General features: G+C 42.3%; 1 protein-coding gene across 6 annotated transcripts in view; it reads right to left on the minus strand.

The window, feature by feature from the left end:
* The window catches only part of dglucy (D-glutamate cyclase), a 106,995-nt gene that overhangs the window by 84,949 nt on the left and 2,477 nt on the right, over positions 1-19,569 (minus strand). For 4 of the 6 annotated variants that reach the window (XM_048537772.2, XM_048537767.2, XM_048537773.2 and 1 more), the window contains exon 2: positions 10,763-10,885. The exons of the other annotated variants lie outside the window; for them this stretch is intronic. The gene's annotated coding sequence lies outside the window, so the exon portion shown is untranslated. The remainder of the gene's footprint in view (positions 1-10,762; positions 10,886-19,569) is intronic. 6 annotated transcript variants of the gene reach the window in all.

The following is a 19,569-nucleotide window of genomic DNA, read 5'->3' on the forward strand; positions in this document are numbered from 1 at the left end:
TTTGTTTAAGGTTTGGTGGATATTTGAAGGCGAGAAGTGGAGGCATGTGGAAGATCGTAGTGAGGCGCTAATCGTCATCAATAATGCGTTGAAGGCTGCGAAGAAAATGGCACAGTTTCTCTGCTCTGGGGAAGTACTGGATGATGAAGGGTACAGTACCGGTCATATCCCATGTCTGTCTTCTGAGAAGATCATTGGTCAGACAGTACTTCCGCAGAGTAGAGAAACTACGCCATGTTCCTTGGCCACCTTCGACATATTATCGATGATGATGAATACCTTGCCTCGATCTGCCCTACACCTCCACTTAGAACCACAAAATCCATAGTGTGGAAGCAGGCCATTCGACCCAACAAGTCCACACTAACTCAATCCTCCCTAGCCTATAACATTTTGCACAGCTAAAGCCACCTAACCTACATAACCCTGGACGTTTTGGGCAATTTAGCATGGCCAGTCTACATAACCTGCACATCTTTGGCCTGTGGGAGGAACTTGGAGCACCTGGCGGAAACCCACATTGATTCAGGGAGCATGTGAAAACTCTATATAGACAGTTGCTTGAAGCTGAAATCAAACCTGGATCCTTGGTGCTGTGAGGCAATAGTGCCAATCACTCAGCCACTGCGCCGACCACTTCTCACTTTCAAACAACCGTGCAACCTTAAATAGGCCCTTATTCGCAGCAAACTACCCAGCCTTAAGGACATCAACCAGAACACCATACAACCCTGTGATGGCAATCTCGGCAAGACATGTCAGATTATGGCACTGATACTACCATTACACCTGGGAACACCACCCACCATGTGCACGGCAGATAGTCATGTGACTCAGTACACATTGTCTATCTCATAGGCTGTAGGCAAGGCTGCCCAACTTAGCAAGACCATGCAGACGCTACAACAGCGAATGAATGGACACCGCACAACAATCGCCAGACAGCGGTGTTCCCTTCCAGTGGGGGAGCACTTCAGGATTCAACAGCATTCAGCCTCCGATCTTCAGGTAAGCCTCCTACAAGGCAGACTTTGAGATACACAACAATACAATATCACTGAGCACAGGCTGATAGCCAAGTTCAGTACCCATGAGGACGGGCTCAAACGTGATCTTGGATTCATGTCATGCTAAATGTGACACAACCGCATTATATACTCTCTCTCACACACACACACACACACACACTCTCTCTCTCTCTCATTTTCATAAATCCTCACACACATACACTCCCTCACACTCTCAGACACGTGCATATGCATATATATACACACCGTCAAACGCACTCTCTCTTTCTCACACTCACGCTTGCACATACGTATAAATATATGGGCTAAATTATTTCATCCAAGATGTTTGTATATTTGCAGATACATTCCATTTTGTTCAAAAAAAAAACCAGCCTGCCTGCACATTAAAAGACATAAAGATTCTAAACAAGGCCTCACACCTAAAATGCTTTGTTTGATCTGAGATGTCACCTCTTATATACACTTATAAACCTGAAATTATCTTGGGGCAATGACTTGAAAGAAATTCTGGGATTTGTTTTTTAATCAATAGAAACCTCTGTCTCCTTTCTAACTGTTAAAGATTCAACAGGAGGTGGTCACCAGGCCATTTTTAGGATTGTTACTTTTATGCTTATAAATTGTGTTGGTATACCTCCTCTCCCAAACTATACCAGAGGAGGGAGCAAAGCTACAAAAGCTACTATTTTCAAATAAACCTGTTGGACTACAACCTGCTGTCGTGTGATTATTGATCTTGTCCACCCTAGTCCAACACCAGCACCTCCAAAAAAAAGCTATGACACACATATCGAGACAAAGAAGTCTGGGGAGAAGCAAGAAAAATGAAAACTGTGAAGAGTCTTAACTTGGCAAAGTACAACTGCCAAGTGAAAAGAATCAGTGGAGTTCAGTATCCAAAGTTATTCTGTATATATAATCTGTAGGTGTGGAGGAAGCTGACTTCTCTTTGATAGAGACAGTGGGGTAGATTCCATAACTGGCTAGGGGTGCAGATTCATGGTTCCTTAAAAATGGAGTTGCAGGTAGAAGGCATTTGGTATGCTTGTTTTTATTGGTTAGTGCATTGAATTTCGGAGTTGGGATGTCATGTTGGGGCTGTCCAGGACATTGGTTAGACCACTTGTAGAAGACTGCATTCAATTCTGCTCCCCGCTTTAGGAAAGATTTTGTTAAACTTGAAAATGTGCAGAAAAGATTTACAAGGGCTTGCCGGGTTTGGAGGGTTCGAGCTATAGGGAGATGCTGAAAAGTGGTCCAGGGAGGATATCAAATAACGATGAGGACTTAGTGTTGTGGTGCAATAATAACAACATCCCTCTCAATGTCAGAAAACAAAAGAACTGAACATGAACTTCAGAAAGAAAGGAGGAGAACACATCCTCCTCTACATCAACGCAGAGATTGAGAAGGTTCAGGGTCTCAAGTTGCTAAGAGTGACAATAACTGACAAACTATCCTGGACTTCCCACGTAGATGCTACAGTCAAGAAGGCACAACAACATCTCTTCTTCCTCAAGCTGCTTCAAAAATTTGGCATGTCCATAAGGACCCTCACCAACTTTTACAGAGGCATCACAGAAAGCATACTATCAGAGTACATAATGGCCTGATATGGCAACTGCTCTGCCCAGGTCTGTGAGAAACTGCTGAAGGTTGTGGGCACAGCCCAGACCATCATTGCAGTCGACCCTCCAACCACGGACTCCATTTACACTTTTTATTGCCGTGGAAAGGCTGCCAACATCATTAATGACCCCTCCCACCCAGTAATGCTCTCTTACACCCTGTTCCGTCAAGCAGAAGATACAGAAGCTTGAACACATGCACCAACGCGTTCAAGAACACCTTCTTCCCTGCCTTTTTGCTGTGTAACCTTTATGCTTCACTCTGTCCAAGCATCCTATGATATGTACATCCTTGTCTGTACTGTTTGCAAACAGAACTTTTCACTGTGCTTGGGTTCACATGACAATAAATCAAACCGTCATCATCAAGGGGCTACGGCTATTTTGCCTGGAGTGTCGGAGGCTGAGGGGTGACCTTATGGAGGTTTATAAAATCACGAGGGGAAAGGATAGGATGAATAGTTGGATAATCATTTGATTGAACCAATCCAAAGCAGCTGGAGTTCACCAGCAGTTTTAAATCCTAAGCGGGGGCGGGGGGGGGGGGGAATCAACCCAATTTCGCAAAGGTCACGTTATCATAAAAAAAATTCTTACCCAATTCCTCAGTGAAAAGACTGTGTACCGGAAGAGTTGGCTGTGCCTCATTTCTTTTCTAAATGTCATGTGTTGAGGAAGTATTGGCTGTTGACATCAGGAGCTAAGGAGGCATCTGCCTTTGTTACAACAAATGGATTATATAATGTCAGGTCATGCTATTTGCATTGAAAGATTCCAAGCTACTTTCCAAAGATTTATGAATCAAGTTATAGCTGAATTACCTAACTATGTAGCTTATTTCGATGTTGTGGTTAGTTGGTTTAGTGATAAGTTTAGCTAGAAGTAAATTGGTAAAACCAAGAGTAACTTACTAAGGACATATTACAGGGTATCATATATTACCAAGAACAGCGAAGGTGAAAGTAGAAATCCTGATTCTTAAAATTAAACATGATGTCATGAAACTTCTTTGTGTGGGTTTTATAGCAGAAATTATAGAAAATATTATAGAAATTTGCAATGAAGTTTTCATGCAGTACCTCTAATAAATTTGTTATGGTAACAGACAAAAGTGGCATGTGAAGAAAAGATGGTTGTAGTTTTCAAAATAATATTTACTGGAGCATATTGTGAGTTGTATACGTTCTTGTGTGTTGCTGGAACAGTGAGAACAGAAACAGACAGATATGTTAGCAACCCATGCTTTTTAATTGTTACTGGTTAAAGCAATTTGTTTGGAATAGTTTTTTAAATCTTATTTTTATGTCAAAAATATACTTTAATCTTTATATACACACACGGTCACTAGGGCAGTTCAATTCTGTACAGTTTATGCATATGGAAATGAAAGAAGTCCGAATTTCCTGACAGTTCCAACAAACAAACCCAAGGCATTTCTTACTCATGCTTGGATTTTTTTTTCAAATTCCAAACATATACTTTATGTAGTGTAGCCCCGAAAGCAGTTCGATTCTGTACAGCAGCAAATAAAGAAACAAACAAACACTGGACCTTGACTCTATCTAACAAATCAAACCAAAGGCATTTCTTACTTCTAAAACATTATATTTGCATATTTTTGAGACACGGTGCGTGGTCCAATAACTGAACAGACTCCCATTTAACTTCAGACCTTAGACCACTGCGCCTTGGTGGCAGCTGCCCCATGCTTTAGTGTTCGAAGTTACCAAGAACTGCAGATGCTATAGTCAGAGTCAACATGTGTGGAGCTGGAGGAACACAGCAGGTCAGGCAGAGGTGTAGGAAAGTCAACTTTTCAGTTTGGGACCCTTCTTCAGAACTCACAACTCTTAAGAAGAGTCCTGAACCAAAATGTTGACTTTCCTACTCTGATGCTGCCTGACTGGCTATGTTCCTCCAGGTCCAAACTGTGTTGACCCAAGCTTTTGTGCGTTCTTTAGCACCTAATCCTGGACCTTGGAATCTGCCAGTCTGCAACACTCTGTTGAGGTCAACTCCTTGTTCTGGAAGATCAATAAATTTCAGGCAGACCAAAGAGCAGCTTTCACTAACTTGATGGTCCTCCAACAGCCGTCCAAGTTTGCCTTGGTGTGAGTCCTGGGGAACAGCCCATAGAGCTCAGAGTCCTGTGTCATGGAGCTGTTTGGGATGAACCTTGACGAAAACCACTGCATCTTTCAGAAGGGATTACGGTGACAGTCCCAATGGTCCCCGCAGCTGCTTAAGGGCAGCATGTGGTGATGCAGAGTGTCCAGACGTAAAAGATCTCATAGGCAGTTCCCTTCTCAAAACCAGTCAAGCGATGTCTTGGTACTTGTTGGAAAGTTCTGTGAGGAGGCATTCTGCCAAATGACTTTGACAGTCTGCTCAGGGAACAACCCAATAGGATCTACTTTTTCCAACAGGGTCTTAAGGATGCTAGATGCTGATCACTTCCTGATGGACTTGCAGTCAAACGTGTTATTCTTTGCAAATTTCTCCATGAAGAATGGGTGATGCAAAATGGTTCAAATACTTGGAGCGTTTGCAGCAACGAGGCTGGACCCACTCTTCACAACACCGGGGATAGGTAGGAGCTCAGTACGTAGTGACACTTGGTGTTTGCATACCAAGGGTCAATGCACAGCTTAATGCAACACACACAAAAGGTGGCCAGGATGAGGGCACTTTGAGTACATTCTTCCCCACCATTATCTCAAGTTTTGTGCATGGTGTCACCGTGGACACAATCCATCATAAACCTCCAGCTGAAGTGGAAGTTGGCTTGGTTGATTGCAATGGTGCGGGTTTGAGGAATGGAGCAGAACAGCACTACGTACAAGAGAGTGTTCCTCGCACTTGATGACCAGGTTTTTACCCACAATGAAAAAAGGGTGGTGCTCCAAAAAGCCCAGTTTCTGCCTCACCTTAGGAATGTGCGCTCCACGAGATTTTGTGCATGCCCCATCCTCTCCAAACCATATTCCCAGCACTTTCAGGAAATCTGACTTGACAGTGAAGGCGATAAAGAATCTATTGGTTCACTTCCCAAAGAACATGGCTTCGCTTGTGCCTTGATTTACCTTGACTCCCGAGGTCAGTTCGAACTATTGCAGATGCTCGTGAATTTGTGCACTGACAGCAGGTCTGAGCAGAAAATGGTAACATCTTCCACGTACAGGTAGGCTTTACAGGTCTCCACTGCCTGGAATTGTTCCCTCTCTCGGGCTTGCAACTTCCCTGATGGACTCAGCAAAAGGCTCTATGCAACACACAAACAAGGAAGGACAGAGTGGGCTGCCCTGCCCAAGTCCAGGTCTGGCTGGGAAGCTTTCTGGTTCCCACCTGTTGATTGAGACTGCACTAATGATGTTGAATCTAATAGTGGTTTCCATCCCCAAAGCCCATTTTGGACAGCACATCCCACACGTGATTGTGCAATATCCTGTCAAAGGCCTTCTCCTGGTTCAGACTGATGAGGCAGGTGTCCAACCCGCACATGAGCGATTGTATCCCTGAAGAGCACTAGCCTCTCAGACATCATCCTGCCCAGTATAGCACAGGTTTTGTTGGGGTGAATCACTGATCCCCGAGTAGACATGGCCCTGGATACAGTGAAGTAGATTTCAAAATTCCGCTATCAGCGATACAGATAACCTCTAGTCCATTTTCAGCTCATATTCTTTGCTGACAGGAGAAAGTAAAGGGCTGTTGTTTTTGAGGCAAGATATCTCAAAATTTCTCTAACTGGGTTCAAAATTCAACAACAATATTCCACCCATAAACTGGGCTGTGTGCTCTTGCCATAAGTCTTGTGTATTTGAGGGCTCAATTTTAATTCCTGCTCTCTATTGGTACAACATTGTTGCTGCTGTATTTAGCTCCATTTTCGTTTGTAATCTATCTATTGATATAAAAGTTCAAGATCCATGGGACCATTTGATGTTACTATAAATCAATATTCGGTTTACATTTCATTGTAACATTAATTTGAAATAAACCAATTTTCAACTGTGATAGTTGTGTGTGAAACTATTATGCTTCATTTATAAACATGTATCTTTAGGGTGTGAGTATCATTGACAGGGGCTCCATTTATTGCAGTAGTTAACTTTGAGAATAACTTCCGGGCTTTAAATTTTTGTCCATACTCTTTGGCTGGTTTCAATCTCTCTGTCACATTGCGAGTCTTAAATCAGTCTGCAGGGGCTGCTCACAAGCTTCTTAATCAAAGAAAGATCTCTTTCTTACAGTCAACTTGAAATACTTGAGCAGCCGCAGGGATTTCCTACTTCTGGGTAATTGTTTATTTTTGTTTGTACAACAGTTGGTTGAGTCATTGCAGAACATCCGGCAAACCAGCCACCTACTTTAATGTGGAAAATGTCTTGTGTTCTACTGAAGTCTGTTTTAGTTCCCTCTCATCTTAAATATACTGTCGGAGATGCTCTCCCATCATTGATGGATTGACAAGTAAGTACACAACTCATACAAAAATGCTAGGTCAAATAAATTGTACTTGGAAACTGCTTCAATTAGTGAGTTCTGGATTTAAATTTTTTAACAAACCCATTTGAAGAGCAAAAGTCTATAGTGTTCAATGACAGAAGAATTGAGAAGTTTGCAAGAGAAAAAAATATTATCCCAAATGTAGCAGAAGTAAGAATTGATTGTGTGACTAAATCCAAAATTTACAAATGCCAGAAAAGAACAAATTATAATATACACGTATATACGTATTCAAACTTACACTCATCTATTCTATACACACAGATCATGAAATTGCAATAACATAGTTTACATACATACATAAAATGTATATAAAAATATACATCATCAAAATCAGGGTGGCAGTCTTGACATAGTAGGTTTTCAGATTTCAAGACGGCACCAACACCGGATGACGCTTTGTGAGCTCCCAACAACAGATATTGTTTTAATATTTCTTATAACCTTTCTACCCTTTTCAAATAATGATCTTCTTAATGTTGATCTTGCTTTGCGCACCTCCTGTGAAGTGTAACCTGTATGCCTCACTCTGTCTAAGCACCCTATGTGAACTGTATATCCTTGCTTACTATGATCTGCCTGTACTGGTTGCAAAGAAGTTTTTCACTGTTCTTAGATACATGTGACTATAAATCAAATCAAGTCCCCATTCATGACAGGGTTCAGAACAACAGGGTACAATTTTAAAGTAACTAGCAAAGGAAGGAAAAGCGAAATCAGAAATACTTTTTCACACAGTGGATGGTTAGGCTCCGGAATGCACAGTTTAGTCCTGTGATATATATTGCTCTTGTATACCTGCATTCTAACTGCACAAGTGCTCATACATATCTAAATTTGCATATTTCCATCCTTGCTTTCAAGCTTACATACGTGTGTGCCTTGCACTTGTTAACAACACACAATGTTTTGTCAAACACACACACTCACGTGTATACAAGTATACACATGTTGACACACTTTACACACACATGCACTTCTTTACAGATGCCAACATGTATGTGGGTATGATCATTTATGTATAACTTAAGTTTTTCACAATGTCTGATCAATTGAACTTTCCTGCACTTATGGGTGCAATTCACTGCTACCTCTCGAAGTCACTGCCACTCCTTCCCCAATATCCACTGTGAGCTAGTGGGTCATCATAGTCCCCCATTGAACAATTACATACAGGAAAGCCTACAATGGCTTTGTAACAATTCCTATGAATTTAACAGCCGCAAGAGCTAACTGAAAACAACAAACAAAGCTCCATTGTCTCTTGGAACAGAAACAAACTGCTTGTCTTTTCAGTAACAACAATTTTGCAGCAAATGATTACTGCTGCTACCTGTCATATCCTAGAACCAGGTGTCAATTAAGCCTTGACTCGCTTGTAGCACCTAACACTGCTAAGTTCTATCATGTAGAAGATAATGTTCCTCCTGCTCAATGCCTTGATCACCCTCCATAGATAACTGCTCCTGCTGTACCAGCTTGTCAGCCTTCATTACATCTCTTCTTTGCCATCTACCACTGTGCCAAGCACAGCATGCTAGGATTATGCGGCACTGTTTATATGGACTCTACTGTAAGTAGAGTCTGATCTCAATCTGATCAAAACAGGGCTTTCACCTCCTCCACAGTAATTCCAGTCAATGAATGGGCTGCATTGTGTTGATACACAGCTTCAATTTGTGTGTGATGCAAATGCTGATGGTTCATATTTCTAAGAACCTGTTCTATTTCTTAAAGTCTCCACTCAACTTCATTGTAAGTGTAATTGATGGATCCAGGAAAAGCAAGGGTTATTGTCGCTATTGTCGAGATGCAATGAAGGCAAAGAAGGAAAAAAATAAAAGATACAAAAATAATAGCAGTCCAGAAACTCAACTGGACTCACCACATTAACACAGCGGCTACAAGAGCCAGTCAGAGACTAGGAATATTGTGGCGAGTAACTCACCTTCTGGCTCCTCAAAACCTGTCCGCCATTTATAAGGGCCAAGGAGCGTGGTGGAATACTCCCCACTTGCCTGGATGAGTGCACCCACAACAACACTCAAGAAATTGACACCATTGAGGACAAAGCAGCCTGCTTGATTGGCAGTACATCCACAAGCATCCACTCCTTCCACTATCGATGGTCAGTAGCAGCAGTGTGTACTATAAGATGCACTGCAGAAATTCACCAAAGAGTCTCAGACAGCATCTTCCAAATCCACAACCACTGCCATCTAGAACAGCAAGGGCATCAGACGTATGGGAACACCACCACCTCCAAGTTCCCATCCAAGCCACTTACCATCCTGACTTGGAAATATATCGGTGTTCCTTCACTGTCACTGGGTCAAAATCCTGGAATTCCATCCCTAATAGCATTGTGGGTCAACCCACATCAGGAGGGCTGCAGTGGTTCAAAATGGCAGCTCACCACCACCTTCTCAAGGGCAATTAGGGATGAGCAAAAAAATGCTGACCAGTCAGTGATGCCCACATCCCACATATGAATGAAAAAAAAGGGGGTTCTGTAATGGAATCATCGGCCATGGTCATTAGTGCAGCCCTTGTGCCCCCCACGTAACTATCCTTGCAAGGCATCTAGCCACTCAAGCACAGGAGCAAAATGAAAGTTGTTAAGGAATAGACAGCATGGCAGCACTCAACATAACCGGTGCAAATTTCCAAGTTGTGATACTGCTGATCACAGATGAGTTGCACATTGACAGAATGGAATCTTTTCTTATTGATGACCTCAGCTGCATTACGATATTGATCTCTCAATGCGACATACAGACATTTATAATGCCCTATCCTGAGGCAAGCAAGCTATATTATCAAGCCCTATTGACCAGCAATGGGAAAATGAGATTATGGATGTCATCTGGCAAAAGACTTGATTAATTTGTCGGGGAATAATTGACAGATCCCACACAGGTGCCAAGTCTCTCTTTAGAAGGAGCCGGTTGCATAAAAGTTCAACATAGCTGGCACCTTGATGGCCACTGGGATAGGGTGGCTATCCACTCCTTCATGCCACAAGACAGATTCTACTATTTGGTGTTGTTCTATATCGGTGCACTGGGACATGTATGCTCTGCACCAAATCTGGTGGAAATGGCATTGAAAACGAAAGACTCAGGGCCTCCCATACAGTCGCTGAGGATCTTCAGCTGTGGCCTCTTCACATTGAAGCGGTTTGGCATCTGCTGGAGGTTGCTACTGGTCTGGGCCGGCTGTGCATCTGTTCCTCTTCCATTTATCATTGCCTTCATTGCATTGCAACAACAACAACTCTTGCTTTGCCTGGATCCATCAGTTATACTTACAATGAAGCTGAATGGGGACCTTGAGAAATGTGAACTGTCAATGTGCATCACACACAGATTGTGGTTTACCATAATCCTCCATATATTGGGGCATGGAACACTCTGGAGGGCCTTGTATGCCCCTTCATGGCACACTAATATTGTATCTCATTCTAACACCAGTTATGTCACAGCGATAGCAGGAGATTGTACGTCCTAAATAAATATGGAAACTTCATACTTGTATCTCTATGTCACCCAGGAAAGGCATCATTGCATTCAGAGCATATTGCATTCTACTTACATTTAAAGCTGATAGGAAATCATTATCACACCTTTCTGTAGCCTACGAGACCCTGCTTTGTGGCTTGCCTCAGTTAACGTCCTCTGTTATTATGATTGCTTCATAGCGGTAGCTATCTTCCATCTGCAATGACCAAGGACATGGTCAAGATCATTTGTGGCCAGCATTTGCACCTCACAGTTGTACATTGCATACATGTCTGATGTACAATATGATTTCAAATTATTATTTAACTGAATTATTATTAGACAGATCATTATTTGAATGGCTGTAAATTGAGAAAAGAGAATGTTCAATGAAACCCGAGTGTCTTCATGCATGGGTTGCTGGAAATAAATGCGCACGTGTAGCAGGAAGTAAGGAAGGCAAACTGTATGTTGACCTTCATAGTGAGAAGATTTGAGTGCAGGAACGAGGACGTCTTGCTGCAATTATGCAGGGCATTGCTGAGGCCACAGCTGGAATATCGTGTGCAGTTTTGGTCTTCTTATCTGACGAAGTATGTTCCTGCTATAGAGGAGTGCAGCGAATGTTTCCCAAATTGATTCCTGGGATGACAGGTTTGACATATGAAGAGATATATGAAGAGAATTGGTTAGTATTATATTCACTAGAGTTCAGAAGAATGAGGAGTAACTCATAGAAACCTGTAAAATTCTAATAGGACAGGACAGATTAGATGCAAGAAGGCTGTTCTCAATGGTGGGGGAGTCCAAAATGAGGGATCGTAGTTTAAGGATAAGGTTAAACTTTTTAGATCTGAGATGAGGAGTATTTCCTCATCTTGAGAGTGGTAAGCCTATGGAATTCACTACCGTAGAAATTGGTGGAGGCCAAAACACTGTGTTTTCAAAAGGTAGGTATAGCTTTTGTAGATAAAGGGAGCAAGGGATGAGGGGGAAAGGTGGGATTAGGATATTGAGTTTGATGACCATTTTGAATGAAGGACAGGCTTGAGGGGTCAAATGACTATTCCTATTCCTGTTTTCTATTTCTCATTCTGTAAATCTCATTCTGTACTCTGCAAATATATGATTGATGCTATTGTCTATAGTAGGAGCTCCTGACCATCAGAAGCAAAGGCCACATATTTAGTCAGAAAACAAACATCAACTCCACACACTCCGGGCATTGGCGCAGATATTCTCCATCTGTAGTTTGCATTTAGGACCATTAGAACATGAAAGGCAATGCAGGTCACGGTAACCACAAGATATTGGTTCAGCCTGGTGATCAGTGGACCCCACACTTCATGTCCCTTTCTACCTGGAACTCCCTGGACATTGAAAGCATATTGTCTGGGTGCATAATAGCCTGGTATGGCAAGTGCTCTGCCCAGGTCCGTAAGAAACCACGGAAGGTGGTGCACACAGCCCAGATCATCACGAAACCAAACTTCAATTCATGGACTCCATTTACACAACTTGCTGCTGTGGAAACGTTGCCAACATCATCAAAGATGTGATGCACCCCAGAAATGATCTGCTGCAACCTCTTCCATCAGGCAGAAGATATAGAAGCCTGAACACAAGCACCAGATTCAGGAACATCCTCTTTCCAGTCATCATTACACTGATGGATGAGCTCTTTAGCCTTAAATTATGCTGATCTTAACACTGATCTCACCAAGTGCATGCCCTCTACAATGGAACCTGCATGCTTCTGTCAGAACTGCCAATGCTAGAAAATCTGAGATAACAAGGTGTAGAGCTGGATGAACACAGCAGGCCAAGCAGCATCAGAGGAGCAGGAAATCTGATGTTTCAGGGCTGGACCCTTCTTTCCTTCTTGCTCTGGTTACTGTGGTGTAATGGTAAGCACACTGGTTCCTGAGCGCTATGATCCAAGTTCGAATCTGGATGCAGCCTATTTCTTTGGGGCGGCACAGTGGCTAGCACTACTGCCTCACAGCACCAGGGACCTGGGCTCGATTCCAGCCTCAGGTGACTGTCTGCGTGGAGTTTGCACAGGTTTCCTCTGGGTGCTCCGGTTTCCTCCCACAGTCCAAAAACATGCAGTGCGGGTGGATTGGCCTTCAAAATTGCCCAGTGTTCAGGGAGGTGTAGATTAGGGAGATGGGTCTGGGTGGGATGTTCTGAGGTTTGGTGTGGACTTGTTGGGCCGAAGGCCCTGTTTCCACACTGTAGGAATTCTAATTCCTGATTCACCAGTGGCATTCTGTATTTCTTCTTAGCTGTTACTGAATGAACTGATGGGATGTCCTCAAGGTCCTTTACAATTGTAACAAGACTTCCTTACTTTGTGCTCCAATCCAATTACATCTGTTATGACAGACACGAACCCTCAGCACGACATGAGGGTGTCAGCCTGGACTTAGTGGTCATGCCTCAGGGGTGGGGCTTGAACCCATAAGAGTAAAAGTGCTTTGCACTGAGTCAAAGATGGCATGAAAGAAGACCCGAATTTGGTCAAACAATGTTGTGGATGAAGCCAAGTCCATCAGCTGATCTCCTCACCCTAGATAGACAAGTGCAAATAAGGAAATCTGGAAAGGAAGTGAAAAAAATGAAGGGGGGGGCACAATGGTTAGCATTACTGCCTCACAGTGCTAGGGGCCCAGGTTTGATTCTGCCCTTAGTGCAAACTCTATACAGACAGTTGCCTATCTCCCTGCATCTAAGTGGGTTCCTTCCCACAGTCCAAAGCTGAGCAGGTCAGGTGGGTTAGCCATAGGAAATGGGGGGTTATAGGGATGGGTCTGGGTGTGCTATTCTTTTTAAAGAGCTGGTGTGGGTTCGAATGGCCTGCTTCCACACTGTAGGAACAACACTGTAGGGGCAGCACAGTGGCTCAGTGGTTGGCACTGCAGCCTCACAGCACCAGGGACCCAGGTTCGATTCCAGCCTCGGGTAATTGTCTGTGCGGAGTTTGCACATTCTCCCCGTGTCTGCGTGGGTTTCCTCCGCATGCTCTGGTTTCCTCCCACAATCCAAAGATGTGCAGGCTAGGTGGATCAGCCATGCTAAATTGCCCATAGTGTTTAGGAGTGTGTGGGTTATGGGGGATGGGTCTGGGTGGGATAATCCAAGGGGCGGCGTGGACATGTTGGGCCAAAGGGCCTGTTTTCACACTGTAGGTAATCTAATCTAATCTAAAATAGAATAAAGTATGAGCGGATGCTCCCTTAATGATATGCAAGAAATGACTCAGAAGTATCTTTGAGTCCCATCTCTTTTGTGCCTGTGTGGTTAATGATTACAAACGGGCCCAAATCCACAAGCATGAATCAGAACAAAAGGCAATGTGCCACCTTTATAACTTCAAGACCCACTATGACCTGATATATAAACATTATTTTATGTTTAAGGCATCTAGACAAAAAAAAAACCAGGGCCACAGTGCAAGACATCACTAAGACTGAAAATATTTAAAGAGGTGGGGTAAGGTAAGAAATAGTTGTTTTATGATGTTGAATATGTGCATTGCTGTCAGAGGTGAGGGGGACCAAGAAAAATACTGTCAAGAAAGACAAATCTGCTAATGTCTGCTTGAAAAGTGAGCAGCACAAATCAGGAATTCATAGACATACTCCCCATGATTTTCCCATGTACTAAAATTAACAAGCCTTTCGGACAGAGCAGCTAGTTCATGTTCTTCATGAGTGAAAGTGACCTAGCAACTCATCGGCTTATATTCCTGGACACCAGAGACCAGCTTTGTCGCTTCGCACTTACTACTAAACGAACTGGTCACAAGAACCAAATCTACACGAGGAAGGACATTTTTATGCAATGAGCTACTTTGGTCTGGAAATGCTCAATAGAATAACGAACGCAGATTCAATCATAATTTTCAAAAGGAAATCTTATAAATACTTGAAGAGGAGAAACTGAGAGGTATGTGAAAACAGCACAGCAGCGGAATTAATTGAATAGCTCTACCAAAAGCTGGTGCAAGCATGATTTCACACACTTGCTACCCCCTAGTGCCCCAGTGCCCTTTGCTGAAAAATTCCAAGATGCATCAAGCTAGGTGGGGTGAGAATGTCAGATTATGCTACTTGAATATTTCAGTGTCTTTGGTAATATGCGGAACCTGCATACAATAGATTAAAAATGTTTTGTGCTTGTCATGGGATTGTAAACTACATATTCTGTTAAGGAGTTTTAAACAAATGTATCTTCACAAATAAGGAGAACAACAGAAAGAGCAAATCTTTCAGCCTTATCAGTTAATTATGTTTATGGCAAAAACATGATTGAAAGATTTTAAGGTACCAGTATAATAACAGTAACATGACGACTGGAAGAGATTGAGGAGTCATGAGTTTTTAAAAAATTAATTCTATTTAGTTTTGTGTAGGTGGAGGACATTAATTGGGGATTCACCTGTGTCCCTAAAAATAAATGTTGTTGTTGGCTTTGGTGGTGTATGCTTATGATGTGTAACTCTGTAAATGAATGCTTAAAGAAGTGTGAAAAAAATTGGTTCTCATCCTGTATGTCAGGAACTGTCTTTCCACAATGTAAAAAACTGTCTTTCTGGAAGCGTACATGGAATGTAGTGATCAAAGGTAAAACTGGTATAAGAGATGTCAGCGAATCACTGCATTACAACCTCAAATAGAAATTGTGAAGCATTGTTTCCCAATAAAAATCTAATTCTGCATTATTACAACTGGATATATTTGTGTACTCTGGTATTTCAAGTGAGAGTGAATGTGAACAAAACGTCAGTTCTGAGGTAACACGTTATAAGCTTTGCCATTAATAGTAATGGTCCATTGTATGTGAAGAGAAAACTCTATACATAGGGATGACAGCTAATGAAAGGGAGCTTACATATAATCAAAAATTTACAATGTAAGGTTCACCGTCTATCACACTTGGGTTACAGAATGTGGTAAGCAGAACTAAGCTTTTTAACATCTTATTTCCCTTTGTTTCAATACTTGTCAGCCTATATTCAGCTGTCTTTACACCCCCTAATTTTCTGCAACTTCCTGAAGAAACCACAAACCTGAGACTTAATGTAATTTTAAAAATTATCACTTATTTTGAGGAGATTGAGGTGCAGTGGGTAGTACCCTTAGCTAAAGCTTCTGGCTCAGAGACAAGTCCCACTCCAGGACTTGACGGCCAAGGGATAAGTTCATAACACAACCAAGCAGGTTAAGTATCTTCTAACATAAGCCAATGGCTGCTGATAAGAGTGGGAGCAATTCCTGTTCAGTCACTATATCACTTTCCATTGCTCCAGACTATAACATGCATGTAACAAGCGTGCATTGTCACAGCAACTCGCACTCCTTCAAGTTTGATCTGTTGGCTGGGCAGTGTGAATTTGACTGGTGCTAACAGGATGGGGTTTGATTCCCGTTCAAACAGAGGTAGGTTTTGACTCCTATTTCCTTGTCCTATACATGTTGAAGATTGTAGTGCTGTGGGTCAGCCCTGCCTTTGAGCAGTGAACTGAAGAAGGGGGAGGTCATTTGCTTCAGGACATTGGCCCTAAATCTCCAAACATCAATTATAGGTCTTTGACGACATTTTTAACAGCTGTTTGTGCAGACCACCCTGATTAAGGATGCATTCGGATTAGGGATGATGAGGGTGTTTGAATGCTATTTCTAAACCAAAATGAAAAGGATTCACATGGTTATCTCATGATAAAAAAAAGGGGGAAACAAAAAGTGCCCACCTTTAACAGGGACTTATTTGTTAAGAGGTAAATCTATTAAACCAAATAATACTACTGCCTAAGTATATTCCATTATGCTAGTCTTTGTGGTGTCAAGTGAAAGCTCAAGTGTACTGGTGAATGTTTGTGGAAGGTGGGCAGGCAGCAGTGACACCTTCTCCCTACCTTCCCTCCCCCACTATGGGCCAACAACCTTCAATCTGTTGATCATTTTTGAGTGAGCCTTTTTATGCCCTTTTTGAAGGCACTGCCGTATAAGGAACGAAACTGGCTATCAGCTGTTGTCTGCGGGCCTTCTGGATCATAAACATTGATAAGCGCTGAAAAGGTCAGACCTTTTCTTATTGAAACTTTGTCGATTTTCTTTCTCTTCCACCTCTGAATTTTTAAACACAAAATGTGATGTTCTTGACTGTAATCTGAGTGTTGAGGTTACTAGGGGGTCAAGCTTAAAGGGGGTTGCTGATAGCAAGTGGGGGAGACTTTACGTCATTTGGTTAAATTCTGCAATTCCCTTTCTACTTTCACCTGTGGGAGCAACATTTTTTTTAGTCATACATAGTGTGTGGTCTTGGCCAGCTGGGCCAGCCTTTATTGTCCATCTCTAATTGCCCATGCGAAGATCTTAGTGAGCTTCCTTCTTGAATAACTGCAGTCCATTTGGTGCAGGTACACTCAGAATGTAGAAGTTTGACCCACTGACACTAAAGGAATGATGAGATATATCCAAGAAAAGGATGAATAGTGGATTGCAGGGAAACTTGTAGATCATGGTGTTTCTATTATCTGCTGCCCATTCCTTTTACACCAAAATTGTTTTGGGTTTGGAAGGTGCTGTCAGAGGAGTTTTGGTGAATTTTTCAGGGTTCTTTCAGGGTTTACAGGGCTAAGTTTGTCATTGCTGTTTCTGATGCCTAGGTCAATGCCAGGTAGTTCATCTAGTCTCGTTCCTTTTAATGAGATTTTCTAGTGGTTTGATACATCCTTGCGACTTTGATCATTCCAGAGGGCGGTCATTATCTTGGGCCCAGAGTTGCGTGTAGGTCAGACCAGATAAGGATCATAGATTTTCCTCCTAAAATGTATCAGGGAACCAGACTTTTTTAAAATTAAGATTTACTATCTTAATCCAAATTGATTCAAACCAAGTCCCCAGGACATTACCTGGTCTCTGGATCACGAGTCCAGGTACAATATCCATACATCATAATCTCCCCTTTTTTCCACCCAGACTGCTGTAGATCATGATGGTGATCCACCACCAGATTCTTAAACAGAATAAATGGTGGCATTATCAGTAATATCCACCTCCCAAGAATTAATAAAAAAGGGATGAAATAATAAAATATACATTATGGAAAATTTTGCATTCTTGTTTGCCATGACTGGCTACATTACTGTTTGGTTACTGGAGGTCACAGAGACATACAATTGAATTGAATGATTTACTGTCACTTACACTTTACAGTGACCAATACTGTACAGTAAAATACAGTGAAAAGTTTCAACTGTTGCCACAGCCTGGTACCATTTTCAGAGCTTAACAATAAAAGGAGAAAAAAAAGATACAACTGTCAATCTTCATTCTGCTGCCCTGCCATGCATTCTCAGCCAGCTCACCAACCACCTGTGCCTCCTCTGTTGCCTGTTCTGGACCCATCAACATAGGATTTGCCACTGTTTAGGTGCCATCTCTTTGCTGCTGGGCCCACTGATACCAGGCACCGTGCTGTACCCACACTCGTACCAAAACCAGATCCCTGGCTCCAGACCTATTGCAACCAGAATCTGCTGCTGTTGCCTTGTTGATAACCAGGAATCCCTGCTCTGGAGCTGCCATGACCACGAGTTCCTGCTATCACCTCAATGATGCCAGCAGTCCCTGCCCCAGCCTCACTGACACGAGGGGACCCTGCTCTGGGCCTACTGCAACCAGGAGTCTGCGGATCCACTACCAAGCCAGGCCACTGACTTGCTAAGAATCTCAATCAGGCCTTCCTCCTTAGAGATATCATCTTGTTATTGCTCTGGCAGTTCATTCCATATAATGAACCACCTTCTGTGTTTAAAAGTTGCCCCTCAGGTCCCTTTAAATCTTTTGGTTTGATTATTTTTTTTACAATTTAAGTAAGGTTGGCATATTTTAGATTAGTCATTCATTGATTAGTAACACTTCACCTTGGAAATACAGCCATTTTAAATGAAAAGTACTGATCTTACACATCACAGTTTACATGCTTAAAAGAGTACAACGTAAAAGGGTTTCTCTTTAAAAAAAAATGCATTGTTTTAGATAAGTGGAGTAAACACCAAAATACAGCAAATGAGTATTAAGAATTCCACTCCAATAGAAATTCATCTGCATAAAATGTGTGTGTGTATGTGTGTGTATGTAAAGATCCATCATAATTATGACAACACTATTATAAATTTTCTGTTCTTGTGCAAATTTGCTTTCTTGTTTGATCATCTAAGTGTTTGACCCACATAGCCCTCCAAGCCTGCACCAACATATTTTGCCCTTTCAGATTAACACTGTCTTCACTTATAGGATCTGTATCCCGCTCTTCCCTTCCTATTCATGAAGGTGTTTCATGAATGCTGCTGTTGTGTCTGCTTCCACCACCTCCTCTGGCAACGCATTCCACCCTTTGTGTGAAAAACTTGCTTCACATATTTCTTTTAAATTTACCCCTCTTGCACCTTGAAAGTGTGCCCCCTAGCAATTGACCTCTCCACTTGGGAAAATGCCTCATACTTTCCACTGTATCCATCCACTCTAGCCATTCACAATTTTGTAAACTTCTATCAGGTCACCTCTCAACCTCCCGAATTCCAGTGAAAACAATCCCAGTCTATCCAACTTTTCTTCATAGTTAAAATCCCTCATACCAGGCAACATCCTGGTAAATGTTTTCTGTACCCTCTCTAAAATGCTGATTGGCAATTCTCCAGTCATCTGGGACCTCATCTGTGGCCAAAGAGGATATAAAGATGTCTACCAATGCTCCAGCAATTTGTTCTCTTACCTGCCTCAAGAGGACACAGGGACTTATCTACCTTCACACTTTTTAACAACACCTCTTCCTTTTTAATAGCAATTTAGCTCAGAAACTTGACACTCCCTTCCCTGAGATTATCCTCCA

This window comes from Stegostoma tigrinum, chromosome 10 (assembly GCF_030684315.1).
Source record: "Stegostoma tigrinum isolate sSteTig4 chromosome 10, sSteTig4.hap1, whole genome shotgun sequence".
Lineage (NCBI taxonomy): Eukaryota > Metazoa > Chordata > Chondrichthyes > Orectolobiformes > Stegostomatidae > Stegostoma > Stegostoma tigrinum.